This window comes from Ornithorhynchus anatinus, chromosome 3 (assembly GCF_004115215.2).
Source record: "Ornithorhynchus anatinus isolate Pmale09 chromosome 3, mOrnAna1.pri.v4, whole genome shotgun sequence".
Taxonomy (NCBI): domain Eukaryota; kingdom Metazoa; phylum Chordata; class Mammalia; order Monotremata; family Ornithorhynchidae; genus Ornithorhynchus; species Ornithorhynchus anatinus.
In genome coordinates this window covers 51,755,619-51,769,219 of record NC_041730.1, presented here as the reverse complement: position 1 = coordinate 51,769,219, position 13,601 = coordinate 51,755,619, and the positions used below count along the sequence as shown (strand labels likewise).

The window sequence follows — 13,601 nt, the reverse complement described above, 5'->3', positions numbered from 1 at the left end:
ATCACCTCCTCCAAGAGGCCTTCCCAGACTGAGCTCCTCTTCCCCCTCTACTCCCTCTGCCATCCCCCCTTTACCTCTCCGCAGCTAAAGCCTCATTTTCCCCTTTTCCCTCTGCTCCTCCACCTCTCCCTTCCCATCCCCACAGCACTGTACCCGTCCGCTCAACTGTATATATTTTCGTTACCCTATTTATTTTGTTAATGAATTGTACATCGCCTTGATTCTATTTAGTTGCCATTGTTTTTACGAGATGTTCTTCCCCTTGACGCTGTTTAGTGCCATTGTTCTTGTCTGTCCGTCTCCCCCGATTAGACTGTAAGCCCGTCAAACGGCAGGGACTGTCTCTATCTGTTGCCGACTTGTTCATCCCAAGCGCTTAGTACAGTGCTCTGCACATAGTAAGCGCTCAATAAATACTATTGAATGAATGAATGAAAAGGTCGAACCAAGAAGACTTAGTGATAGATTGAAAATGTGGGTTGGATAACACCAAGGTTATGGGCTTGTGAGACAGGAAGGATGGTGATGCCGTCTCCAGTGATTGGAAAGTCAGGGGAAGGATAAGGTTTGGGTGGGAAGATAAGGAGCACTGTTTTAGACATGTTAAATTTGAGGTGACTGGGACATCCAAGTAGAGATGATTACAGCTGGAGATTGCTTGATTTGTGAATAATCAGCATAGAGGTAGTAGTTGAAGCCATCTGAGCAAATGAGTTCGCCAAGGGAGTGATGGTAGATGGAGAGTAGAAGAGGACCCAGGACTGAACCTTGAGAGACACCCGTAGCTGGGGTTGGGAGGCAAAGGAGGAGCTTGAGAAAGAGACTGAGAATGAGTGGCCAAAGATAAGACCATTTCCAATATTCCTGGACCCCTCACCTTCCCTTTCCCACAAGGATTCGCCCTTGCTAGAGCAGCATCAGCCATGGAGACACATGGCACAATGTTAGGGCAAGAAGAGTAACTGAATCTCCAGGTATCAAGGTTGGATCGGGTGAATGGGGCAGGAGAGAATCCCACTGCTGAATGGGTGCCCCAAGTCAGGCTGGGATGGGTGGAGGAAGAACTAATCAATTAATCAACTGTATGTATTCAGCGCTTACTGCGTGCAGTACAACACATTCCCTGCCCACAAGGAGCTAACAGACTAGTGGTGGGTTTTATTTGATGTGAAAGATGATGGGCATTAGATCCTTTCTTTCTATACTGACAGGAGCCAGTAGGAAAGAAATTGGGAAGTGGGGGAAGGGGAAGCCCCCACTCTCAAAAATTCTCTATGACCAATTATACACAAATAGACCAGTCTAACCTAATTCTCTCTACCTCCCTCTGTTTCCACAGGTTTGGTTCATCCTTCATTACATTATATGTAAAACAGCAGGGCCTACTGGAAAGAGCCCAGAGCTGGAAGTCAGAGGACTAGGACTGTAATCCCAGCTCAGTCAGCTGGACAAGTCATTTAATTTCTCATTGACTCAGTTTCACCAGTAAAATGGGGATGCAATTCCTGTTGTCCCTCGTACTTTGACTGTGAGCCTCATGAGGCACTGGGACTGTGTCCCCTCTGATTGACTTGTCCCTTTACCAGCTCTTAGAAAGTTGCTGGGCAAATGGTACACGCTTAACAAATACCATAAAAAAACATTAAAGATACATCAAGGAGCAGAAATTATTTTGCATATTTGCGACTGGGCAGTGTGTGCAAGATGATGAATGTAAGAATTCTTTGTTTTCATGAAGAAAACCACTAAGGCTCCTCAAGGAGTCAACTGTCAGCCAAGAGACTGCCACTGGATAAAGTGTGGGCCAGCCCAATTATTAGTCACATTTATTGGCTGCGGAGTCTTTAGCTCCCAGTCTGAATTGTAGTCTCCATCCCAGTGGCCAGGGCTAGCAAGGAAGGATTTAGATGAAGGTTGATCTTTTGAAATACGAAACCTTCTCCTTCCATCCTCTCTTGCCCTCAAGGATGTGGGAAAAATTGTGAAGGGAGAAGTATAACACCAAACACACAGAGATCAGTTGGAAAAACCTGCCCTCCAAGCCATATCTAGTTATATCTCCATTCCTGAATAATCTTTTATGGAAAGTCATACATGATTATCTAAACCAAGCTCAACTTTTCCAAATGGAAACTCCTCACTACTGGCTTCAAAGCTCTACATCCATCACCTTACTCACTCTTACCTCATCTCTGTTCTCTCCTTCTACAGCCCAGCCCACACACTCCGCTCCTCTGCCACCGCTAACCTCCTCACTGGGCCTTGTTCTCATCTGTCCCGCCGTCGACTGGCCCAAGTCCTACCTCTGGCTTGGAATGCCCTCCTTCCTCACATCTGCCAAACCAGCACATTTCCCCCCTTCGAAGTCCTATGGAAAGCTCACCTCCTCCGAGAGGCCTTCCCAGACTCTCCCTCTGCGCCTCCTCCCCTCCCCATCGCCCCGATTCCCTCCCTCTGCTCTACCCCTCTCCCCTCCCCACAGAACTTGGGTATATATGTACATATTTATTATTCTATTTATTTTCATTCATTCATTCAAAAGTATTTATTGAGCACTTACTATGTGCAGAGCACTGTACTAAGTGCTTGGAATGTACAATTTTGCAACAGATAGAGACAATCCCTGCCCAATGACAGGCACACAGTCTAATTGGGGGAGACCCATGGCAGAGCAAAACGGAACGCAACAGAAACAAGACAACATTATCACGATTAATAGAATCAAGGGGATATACACCTCAATAACAAAATAAATAGGGTAATAAAAAATATATACAAATGAGCACAGTGCTGAGGGGAGGGGAGGAGGGAGGGGGAGGAGCAGAGGAAAAGAGGGGCTCAGCTGAGGGGAGGTGAAGGGGGAAGGGGGAGAAGCAGAGGGTGGTGGGGAGCAGAGGGAAAAGGGGGGGCTCAGTCTGGGAAGGCCTCTTGGAGGAAGTGAGTTGTCAGTAGGGCTTTGAAGAGGGGAAGAGAGTTACTTTGGCGGACGTGAGGAGGGAGGGCATTCCAGGACAGCAGTATGACGTGGGCCAGGGGTCGATGGCAGGATATGTGAACGGGGGACAGTGAGGAGGTGAGCGGCAGAGGAGCAGAATGTACGGGCTGGGCAGTAGAAAGAGACAAGGGAGGTGAGGTAGGAGGGGGCAAGGTGATGCAGAGCTTTGAAGCCAAGAGTGAGGAGTTTTTGTTTCGTGCGGAGGTCGATAGGAAACCACTGGAGGTTTTTAAGAAGGGGAGTGACATGCCCAGAGTGTTTCTGTAGGAAGATGATCTGGGCAGTGGAATGAAGTGGGAATGGACTGGAATGGACTAGAGTGGGAAAGACAGGAGGAAGGGAGATCAGAGAGAAGGCTGACACAATATCCAGTCGGGATATTATGACAGCTTGTACCAGCATGGTAGCCGTTTGGATGGAGAGGAAAGGGAGGATCGTGGCGATATTGTAAAGGTGAGACCGACTTGTAAAGGTGAGACCGACAGGTGTTGGTGATGGATTGGATGTGTGGGATGAATGAGAGAGCTGAGTCAAGGATGACACCAAGGTTGCGGGCCTGTGAGACGGAAGGATGGTCGTGCCATCCACAGTGACAGAGAAGTTAGGGAGAGGACAGGGTTTGGGAGGGAAGATAAGGAGCTCAGTTCTGGACATGTTGAGATTTAGGTGGCGGGCAGACATCCAGGTGGAGATGTCCTGGAGGCAGGAGGAGATACGAGCCTGAAGGGAGGAGGAGAGAACTGGGGGGAAATGTAGATTTGGGTGTCATCTGCATAGAGATGAGAGTTGAAGCCATGGGAGTAAATGAGTTCACCAAGGGAGTGAGTATAGATGTAGAAGAGAAGAGGGCCAAGAACTGACCCTTGAGGAAACCCTATAGTCAGTGGATGGGAGGGGGAGGAGGAGCCCGCGAAAGAGACCGAGAATGAATGGCCAGAAAGATAAGAGGAGAACCAGGAAAGGACAGAGTCCGTGAAACCAAGGTGAGATAAGGTATGGAGGAGAAGGGGATGGTCAACAGTGCCAAAGGCAGCTGAGAGGTCGAGGAGGATTAGGATAGAGTAGGAGCCATTGGATTTGGCAAGAAGGAGGTCATGGGTGACCTTTGAGAGGGCAATCTCGGTAGAGTGGAGGTCGGAAGCCAGACTGGAGGGGTCCAGGAGAGAGTTGGAGTTGAGGAATTCAAGGCAGCGAGTGTAGATGACTCATTTGTATATATCTATGATTCTATTTATCTTGATGATATATATGCCAGACTACTTGTTTTGTTCTGTTTTGTTTTGTTGTCTGTCTCCCCTGTTTAGACTGTGAGCTCGTTATTGGGCAGGGATTGTCTGTATCTGTTGCCGAATTGTACATTCCAAGCGCTTAGTACTGCGGTCTGCACATAGTAAGCTCTCAATAAATATGAATGAATAAATTTTTATGCATCCTTCATTTGTAATATAATTCTCTTTAAATTTATTTCTATTACTTGAAAACTCATATCTGTCAGAGAGCACACCTTTATCTATCAACTCAAAGCCAAGGTGAAAGAAGTCTTAGAATTTGCAGTCTTCTCAATCCTAATTATTCTTTATCTTTTGTCTACACCATGCATACAATAACTCCTTATGAGTAGGCTAATTAAATTATCATTTCACATTTCTTAAACACCCAGAGTGGTAGGTTCAAAGAAGCATGTTTCTTTGCAGTTGATTCTGCTGAAGACTTTTAGCAGAATCCTCTTTCCAAAACACAAAAATAGAGTCCACCGGCTAAACCCCAAGCAGGCCAAAACCCTAGGGCTTCTACCTAGCCTGGCCTAAGCTGGGACCCAAGGTTGGAAGCCTATTTTGAAGGTGCACAAACATATTCTAGCTTACTCTTGGGTAAGAGCTGGACCATGAATGTGTAAGTGCCTGCCAGCCTTGCCAAGAACTACCAATTCCCACCCAGAAGAAGATGTGAACCAGGGCTGTGCAAGCCAAATCAAACCTCACTACTGAGACCCAGAACAGAGTCAGAACAGCAATACGTCTTGTGGATACAGCACGTGCCTGGTAGTCTGAAGAACCATGAAGGAGTCAGAAGGACCTGGCTTCTAATTCCAGCTCTGCTATTTGCCTGCTGTGTGACCCTGGGCAAGTTACTACACTTCTCTGAGTCTCAGTTACCTTCTCTGTAAAATGGGGATTAAGACTGCGAACCCCATGTAGGACATCAACCATATGCCTGTCGGATATGACGAGGGATGGCATTCCAGGCCAGAGGCATGACGTAGGCAAGAGTCGGGGTGAGATAGATAAGAGCGAAGTACAGTGAGAAGGTTGGCATTAGAGGTGCCAAGTGTGCAGACTGGATTATAGTAGGAGACGTAGGAGAGGGCAAGGTGATCAAGTGCTTTAGAGCCAATGGGAAGGAAATTCTGTTTGACGCAGAGGTGGATGGGCAACCACTGAAGGTTCTTAACTAATCTGTGTCTACCCCAGTACCTACCCATGCTGGGCAGCTGCGGCACAGGATAGAGTCGAGGGAGGAGGCTCAAGTTTACTGCCTGGAAGGAGGCAGTGGTAAACCTCTTCTGTATTTTTACCAAGAAAACTCTATGGATACACTACCAGGACGACTGCAGGTGGAGAGCGGGGCGGGGCGATCTAGGAGAGATGTGCCTGTGGTGTCGCTATAGGTCGGAAACAACTCGACGGCATAGGATGAGACCCCAGTACTTAGTACCTGGACCACAGTAAGCCCTTAACAAATACCCATCTTAAGTCATCCACTTTCCTACTGATTATCAATCAAAAGTATTTAGTGACCACATACTGTGTACAGAGCACGTACTAAGTGTTATGTCAGCACTATATTATATGAAGTTTACAAAGGAAAAGGCAAATACAGAATTGCTGTGCAGCCAGAAAATATCAGGAAGTTCAAGAAGGGGTTAAATATACTCATGGAGAAAGGGCCCAAACTTACAAAGTGAAATTTGAGACATGTTAAGAGTAAATAAATAAATGATTGATGGGTCATTCTGCCACCTGGACAGAAATAACAAAACTTGTCAGAATGCTGGGCCAGATGGACCACTGGTCTGACACAATATGGTTCTACTTTAGCTTAGTTCTGGGAAAGTTGGTCAGTTTCCGATATATTTATTAAGCATCCACTTTGTACAGGGAACTGTACTGGGCACTTGGGAAAGTAAATAAAAAAAGGCCTGGTCCCAATTCTCCAGTTTTCAATCTAATGGGAAGAATAAATTGAACAGAAAGAGCAAAAGCAATACACAGAGAAATAAACATTGCTCACAGCAAATGTGAAAAAAATTGAGAGGATATGAACTTATAAATCTATACATCTATACCTACACACACAGGTGCTATGGAAGTCTAAGGCTGCAGAAATAATTTAGATCCAATTTCTAGCCTTAGGGTAGAGGCTGGGGAGTGCTGGACTCCACTACAGTTTGAATATATTGAACTGCCTTCAATATATGAGTAACGAGTAATGAGTAACGAACTAGAGAGTAATGGAGGAACTACATCATCTCCCAATTATCTATGACAGCAGAGGCAGAAAGAGCACAGAAAAATGAAATTCAAATAATCCCAAAACCTAATTTATACAACGGTCTCAAACTTGTTTCCTCACTGTATCTTTTTTCTGAGGGTTAAGAACCGGAAAATCAAACTGAACTTTCATGTCCTTTCTCTTAGGTAGCCCATACTTGACAGACGTTAAGGTGCCCATGCCTAAGCAATCAATGGTACTTATTGAGCACTTACTCTGCATAGAGCACTTGGGAGAGTACAGTACAACAGAGTTGATACACACAATCTCTGCCCACAGAGAGTCTGCAATCTAGTGGGGGAGATATGTTAAAACAAATTACAGATAGGGGAAATGGCAGAAGGTAAGGATATGCACGCAAGTGCTGTAGAGTGAATATCCAGTGTCTGTAGGAGATGTGATTTTAGTAGGGCTTTGAATATGGGGAGAGTGATGGAATGTCAGGTACAAAGGAGAAGGGAATTCTAGCCCAGAGGAAGGACATGGGTAAGGGGCTGACTGTGATAAAGATGAAACTCCATTTAAGGCCCTCAATCAGCTCTCCCCCTCCTACCTTACCTCGCTGCTCTTCTACTACAACCCAGCCTGTACATATCACTCTAATGCTAACCTGACCCAAACACTTAGTACAGTGCTCAAGAAATACAATTGATAAACTTACTGTACCCAGATCTCCTATGTTTCACCACCTAAAGAGGGCGGGGGGAGGAGGGTTTTGGAGACCCAAGCAAGGGTGGCTGGGTGAAAGAGAATTAACTGAATCTGCACAACATAGTTTGAAGGGATGACTGTAACAAAGGGTACCGTTAATAGAAAATATCTTTACTCCGAGTTTGGTAACTAATAAAGAAGCTTTGAAGCACAAATCTGAATTTGTTCCCCATTTTCTTCTACAGGCTCTGAGATGCTTGCCTGACAAACAGGGATACTTCTGGATTTTCATTTGTTTTTCGATTACATCTCAACTTAAAACAAAGATTTAAAGGAGGAAACACACAGGAGCTTTTCTTACATTGGAAGTTGAAGTTTGGGGCCAGTTCCAAAGGGCTCTGGATAAGCAGCAACAAAAGGCCAAAAGGGCAAAGGGCCTTCGCACACCCAACAGGGTGTGAGGCTGTGCACCGCCAGTCGCTCAATCGTATTTATTAAGTGCTTCCTGTGTGCACAGCACTGCACTAAGCGCTTGGGAGAGTACAATATAGCACATTCCCTGCTCACATTCCCACCCCTAGAGGGGGAGGCATTCATTCAATCGTATTTATTGAGTGCTCACTGTGTGCAGAGCAGAGGCAGACATTAATATAAATAGAATTGCTGATGTGTACCTAAGCGCTGTGGGGCTGGGAGGGGAGAAGAATAAAGTGAGCAAGTCAAGGGGATGCACAAAGGAGTGGGAGAAGAGGAAAGGAGAATTGAGTCGGGAAAGGCCTTTGGGAGGCTTGGAAGGATGGGAGAGTGACTGTCTGTCAGATGGGAAGGGGTAGGGCATTCCGGGTCAGAGGGAGGACGGGGGAGAAAGGTCGGCGTGGCGATGGACGAGGTCGAGGTCCAGTGGGTAGGTTGGCAGTAGAGGAGCGAAGTGTGCGGGTTGGGTTGCAGTAGGAGAGCAGCGAGGTGAGGTAGGAAGGGGGCAAGGTGACTGAGAGCTTTAAAGCTGACAGAACGGAGTTTCTGCTTGACGCGGAGGTGGATGGGCAACCTCTTCAGACACCGCCAGGGCAGGTTGACATAATCAAACACGAGCCCTTCTAGACCAAAGATTTCTTTTGTTTTTAAGCGGCCATTTCCCCGTGTGTCGGAATCCGCAGCCCCCAGTCCCAGGCGGCACTCCCCGGCCCGCTGGTGGCTTGCGGGGTGGTGGATGCTGTAGGAGGGGGGTCGAGGGGGCTGGCGACCTGATGGAGGGGGAGGCATTTGCACTCTCCGGCTCAGCTCCGAGAGGAAGGGCCGGGCCGCTGGCCCCCAAGCCAAAGACAGGCCGGCAGGACGGGCAGGACGGGCAGGCAGGGAGGGACCTGACCGCCGGACGCAGGCCGCGCCCGCCGGGGAAGGAGGGGAAAGGGGGATCGCCCCCCGGGAGGGGCTAGTCCTTCATTCAGTCGTACTGATGGAGCGCCTACTGTGTGCAGAGCACTGGACGGAGCGCTTGGAATAGACAATTCGGCTACAGAGAGACGATCCCTACCCCACAACGGGCTCACAGTCTACGAGGGGGAGACAGCCAAACAAACAGGCAGGCATCAACACCATCAAAACAGATCAACAGAATCACAGCTACCCACACACCATTAACAGACGAGAGAAATAAAATACGCAAATATACACAAGTGCGAGGGGGAGGGAGTCGGGGCAGAGAAGGAAGGCCTCCTGGAGGAGGGCTTGGAAGAGAGGTAGTTTGGCGGATGCGAGGAGGGAGGGCATTCCAGGGCAGAGGGAGGACGGGGGTCGACGGTGGGACAGAAGAGAAGGAGACACGCCTACCTGGGCTGGGGGGCTGGGCACCCGCTTCCTCCTCTTCCTCCTCTTCCTCGTCCCGCTGCCGCAGCCGCTGCTCCCCGAGCGCCCCGGGCCTGTCTGCACTCGGTCCAACGTGGCAGCCGCCCCCTCCGCCTCCGCCGCCGCGGCCCGCCCAGCGCAGCCACTTCCGGGAGCAGGGACCGCCTCCCTCGGCGGCCATCCCTTCCCCCACGCCACGCCGCCACTTCCCGTGACAGGAGCCGGGGGGGGGGGAGGGTGGGGCGGAGCCGGAGCGACCCTGGAGGAGTCATTCATTATTTATTCATTCATTCAAAAGTATTTATTGAGCGCTTAGTATGTGCGGAGCACTGTACTAAGCGCTTGGAATGGACAGATCGGTAACAGAGGCAGTGTCTGCCCCTTGACGGGCTTACAGTCTCAGCGAGGGAGACATCTGTTTCCGTTTTACCAGCATCATTTTTATTTGAAGGGATGAGAATGTAGGATTAAATAATTACTGGGTTGGAAGATTTTCCTCAGGAGTTAAATCTTCTCCCCAAACTGAGTGAAGATGTGTTTGGTGGCCAGTACAGGGAACACATGCACATGATGCCTATCAACCTCCGCTCCAAACAAAAACTCCTCACTCTAGGCTTCAAGGCTGTCCATCACCTTGCCCCCTCCTACCTCTCCTCCCTTCTCTCTTTCTACTGCCCACCCCGCACGCTCTGCTCCTCTGCCGCCCACCTCCTCACCGTCCCTCGGTCTCGCCTATCCCACCGTCGACCCCCGGGCCACGTCCTCCCGCAGTCCTGGAACGCCCTCCCTCCTCACCTTAGACTATCTAATTCTCTTCCCCTCTTCAAATCCCTCCTTAAAGCTCACCTCCTCCAAGAGGCCTTCCCAGACTGAGCTGCCCCCTTTTTCCCTCTGCTCCCTGTACCCCCCACCCTTCACCTCCCCGCAGCTAAACCCTCTTCTCCCCACTTTCCCTCTGCTTCTCCCCCTCTCCCTTCCCACCCCCTCAGCACTGTACTGGTCCGCTCAACTGTGTATATTTTCATTACCCTATTTATTTTGTTAATGAAATGTTCATCGCCTTGATTCTATTTAGTTGCCATTGTTTTTACGAGATGTTCTTCCCCTTGACTCTATTTATTGCCACTGTTCTTGTCTGCCTGTCTCCCCCGATTAGACTGTAAGCCCGTCAAAGGGCAGGGACTGTCTCTATCTGTTGCTGATTTGTACATTCCAAGTGTACAAATTTGTACAGTGCTCTGCACATAGTAAGCACTCAATAAATACTATTGAATGAATGAATGATGCTCTTCTTCTCTAATTACTCACTACTTCACTTGTATGGAACATGTCTACCAACTCTGTTGTACTGAACTCTCCCAAGCGCTTAGTACAGTGCTGTACACACTGAAAGCTCTCAATAAATACCACTGATCGACTGATTTTAAGACTAACAAAGAGTCACAAATTAAACGACAGACAAGAACAGTGGCAATAAATAGAATCAAGGGGGAGAACATCTCATTAAAACAATAGCAAATAAATAGAATCAAGGTGATGTACATCTCATTAATAAAATAAATAGGGCAATAATATATACAAATGAGCAGATGAGCACAGTGTTGAGGGGAGGGGAAGAAAGATGGGGAGGAGCAGAGGGAAATGGGGGGAAAAGGGGGCTTAGCTGAGGGGAGGTGAGGGAGGCAGAAAGGCAGCAGAGGGAAAAGGGGAAGCTCAGTCTGGGAAGGCCTCTTGGAGGAGGTGAGCTCTGTAGGGCTTTGAAGAGGGGCAGAGAGTTAGTTTGGCAGAGGTGAGGAGGGAGGGCATTCCAGGACAGCGGCCCAGGGGTCGATGGCGGGATAGGCGAGAATGGAGGACAGTGAGGAGGTGGGCGGCAGAGGAGCGGAGAGTGCGGGGTGGGCAGTGGAAAGAGAGAAGGGAGGAGAGGTAGGAGGGGGCAAGGTGATGGGGAGCCTCGAAGCCCAGAGTGAGAAGGTTTTGTTTCGTGCGGAGGTCGATAGGCAGCCACTGGAGGTTTTTAAGAAGGGGAGTGACATGCCCAGAGCATTTCTGCAGGAAGATGAGCCGGGCAGCAGAATGAAGAAAAGACTGGAGTGGGGAGAGACAGGAGGAAGGGAGACCAGAGAGAAGGCTGACACAATAATCCAGCGGGGATATTATGAGAGCCACGGCCCCGCCTGCTTCCAGACGAACCTACCAGCTGCCATCCAGACTGTCATTCATTCAATCGTAGTTTTCGAGCGCTTATGGTGTGCAGAGCACTGGACTAAGTGCTTGGAATGGACAATTGGGCAACAGAGAGACGATCCCTGCCCAACGACGGGCTCACAGTCTTGAATTGTATTGACTGAGCGCCGACTCTGTGCAGCGCCCTGGACTAAGCGCTTGGAAAGCACAATTCGACAGCAGATAGAGATGATCTCCACCCGCCAACGGGCTCACAGTCTAGGAAGGAGGGAAACGGACAACAAAACAAAACAAGTAATAATAATAATGATGTTGGTATTTGTTAAGCGCTTACTCTGTGCCAAGCATTGTTCTAAGCACTGGGGTAGATACAGGGTGATCAGGTTGTCTCACCTGAGGCTCACAGTCTTCAACCTCATTTTGCATATGAGGGAACTGAGGCACAGAGAAGGGAAGTGACTTGCCCAAAGTCACACAGCTGACAGGTGGTGGGGTCGGGATTAATATTAATGATAATAATGGTGGTATTTGTTAAGTGTTTACTATGTGCAAAGCACTGTTCTAAGCACTAGGGGGATACAAGGTGAGAAGGTTGTCTCACGTGGGCTCAGTCTTCATCCCCATTTTACAGATGAGGTTACTGAGGCACAGAGAAGTTAAGTGACTTGACCAAAGTCACACAGCTGACAAGTGGTGGAGCCAGGATTAGAACCCATGACCTCTGACTCCTAAGCCTGTACTCTTTCCACTGAGCCACACTGCTTCTCTAAATAAAGAAGCATCAATATTCATTCAATAGTATTTATTAAGCGCTTACTATGTGCAGAGCACTGTACTAAGTGCTTGGGATGAACAAGTCGGCAACAGATAGAGACAGTCCCTGCCATTTGACGGGCTTACAGTCTAATCGGGGGAGACGGACAGACGAGAATGATGGCAATAAATAGAGTCAAAGGGAAGAACATCTCGTAAAAACAATGGCAACTAAATAGAATCGAGGCGATGAACATTTCATTAACAAAATAAATAGGGTGATGAAAATATACACAGTCGAGCGGACGAGTACAGTGCTGAGGGGATGGGAAGGGAGAGGGGGAGGAGCAGAGGGAAATGGGGGGAAAAGAGGGTTAAGCTGCGGAGAGGTGAAGGGGGGGTGGTAGAGGGAGTAGAGGGAGAAAAGGAGCTCAGGCTGGGAAGGCCTCTCGGAGGAGGTGAGTTTTAAGTAGGGTTTTGAAGAGGGGAAGAGAATCAGTTTGGCGGAGGTGAGGAGGGAGGGCGTTCCAGGACCGCAGGAGGACGTGGCCCAGGGGTCGACGGTGGGATAGGCGAGACCGAGGGACGGTGAGGAGGTGGGCGGCAGAGGAGCGGAGCGTGCGGGGTGGCAGTAGAAAGAGAGAAGGGAGGAGAGGTAGGAAGGGGCAAGGTGATGTAGAGCCTCGAAGCCTAAAGTGAGGAGTTTTTGTTTGGAGCAGAGGTTGATAGGCAACCACTGGAGTTGTTTAAGAAGGGGAGTGACGTGCCCAGATCATTTCTGCAGGAAGATGAGCCGGGCAGCGGAGTGAAGACTAGACCGGAGCGGGGCGAGAGAGGAGGAAGGGAGGTCAGAGAGAAGGCTGACACGGTAGTCTAGCCGGGATATAACGAGAGCCCGTAGCAGTAAGGTAGCCATCTGGGTGGAGAGGAAAGGGTGGATCTTGGCGATATTGTAGAGGTGAAACCGGCAGGTCTCGGTAACGGATAGGATATGTGGGGTGAACGAGAGAGACGAGTCAAGGATGACACCGAGATCGCGGGCCTGAGAGACGGGAAGGATGGTCGTGCCATCCACGGTGATAGGGAAGTCTGGGAGAGGGCCGGGTTTGGGAGGGAAGATGAGGAGCTCAGTCTTGCTCATGTTGAGTTTTAGGTGGCGGGCCGACATCCAGGGGGAGACTTCCCGGAGGCAGAAGGAGATGCGAGCCTGAAGGGAGGGGGAGAGGACAGGGGTGGAGATGTAGATCTGCATGTCATCTGCGTAGAGATGGTAGTCAAAGCCGTGAGACAGCGAATGAGTTCACCAAGGGAGTGAGTGTAAATGGAGAACAGAAGAGGGCCAAGAACTGACCCTTGAGGAATTCCAACAGTTAAAGGATGGGAGGGGGAGGAGGCGCCAGCGAAGGAGACCGAGAATGACCGGCCAGAGAGGTGAGAGGAGAACCAGGAGAGGACGGAGTCCATGAAGCCAAGGTGAGATAAGGTATGGAGGAGGAGGGGATGGTCGACAGTGTCAAAGGCAGCAGAGAGGTCAAGGAGGATTAGAATGGAGTAGGAGCCATTGGATTTGGCAAGAAGGAGGTCATGGGTGACCTTCGAGAGAGCAGTCTCGGTAGAG

The 13,601-nt window shown here is 49.3% G+C and overlaps 1 protein-coding gene across 11 annotated transcripts in view; it reads right to left on the bottom strand.

Moving 5' to 3' along the window:
- Positions 1–9,167, bottom strand: part of SEC31A (SEC31 homolog A, COPII coat complex component) — a 97,546-nt gene extending 88,379 nt beyond the window's left edge. For 6 of the 11 annotated variants that reach the window (XM_029058988.2, XM_029058992.2, XM_029058996.2 and 3 more), the window contains exon 1: positions 9,029–9,166. The gene's annotated coding sequence lies outside the window, so the exon portion shown is untranslated. Of the gene's footprint in view, positions 1–9,028 lie in introns of all 11 variants that reach the window. The other 5 variants (XM_029058986.2, XM_029058987.2, XM_029058990.2 and 2 more) reach the window with 2 other exon arrangements.
- Positions 9,168–13,601: the final 4,434 nt, after the last annotated feature.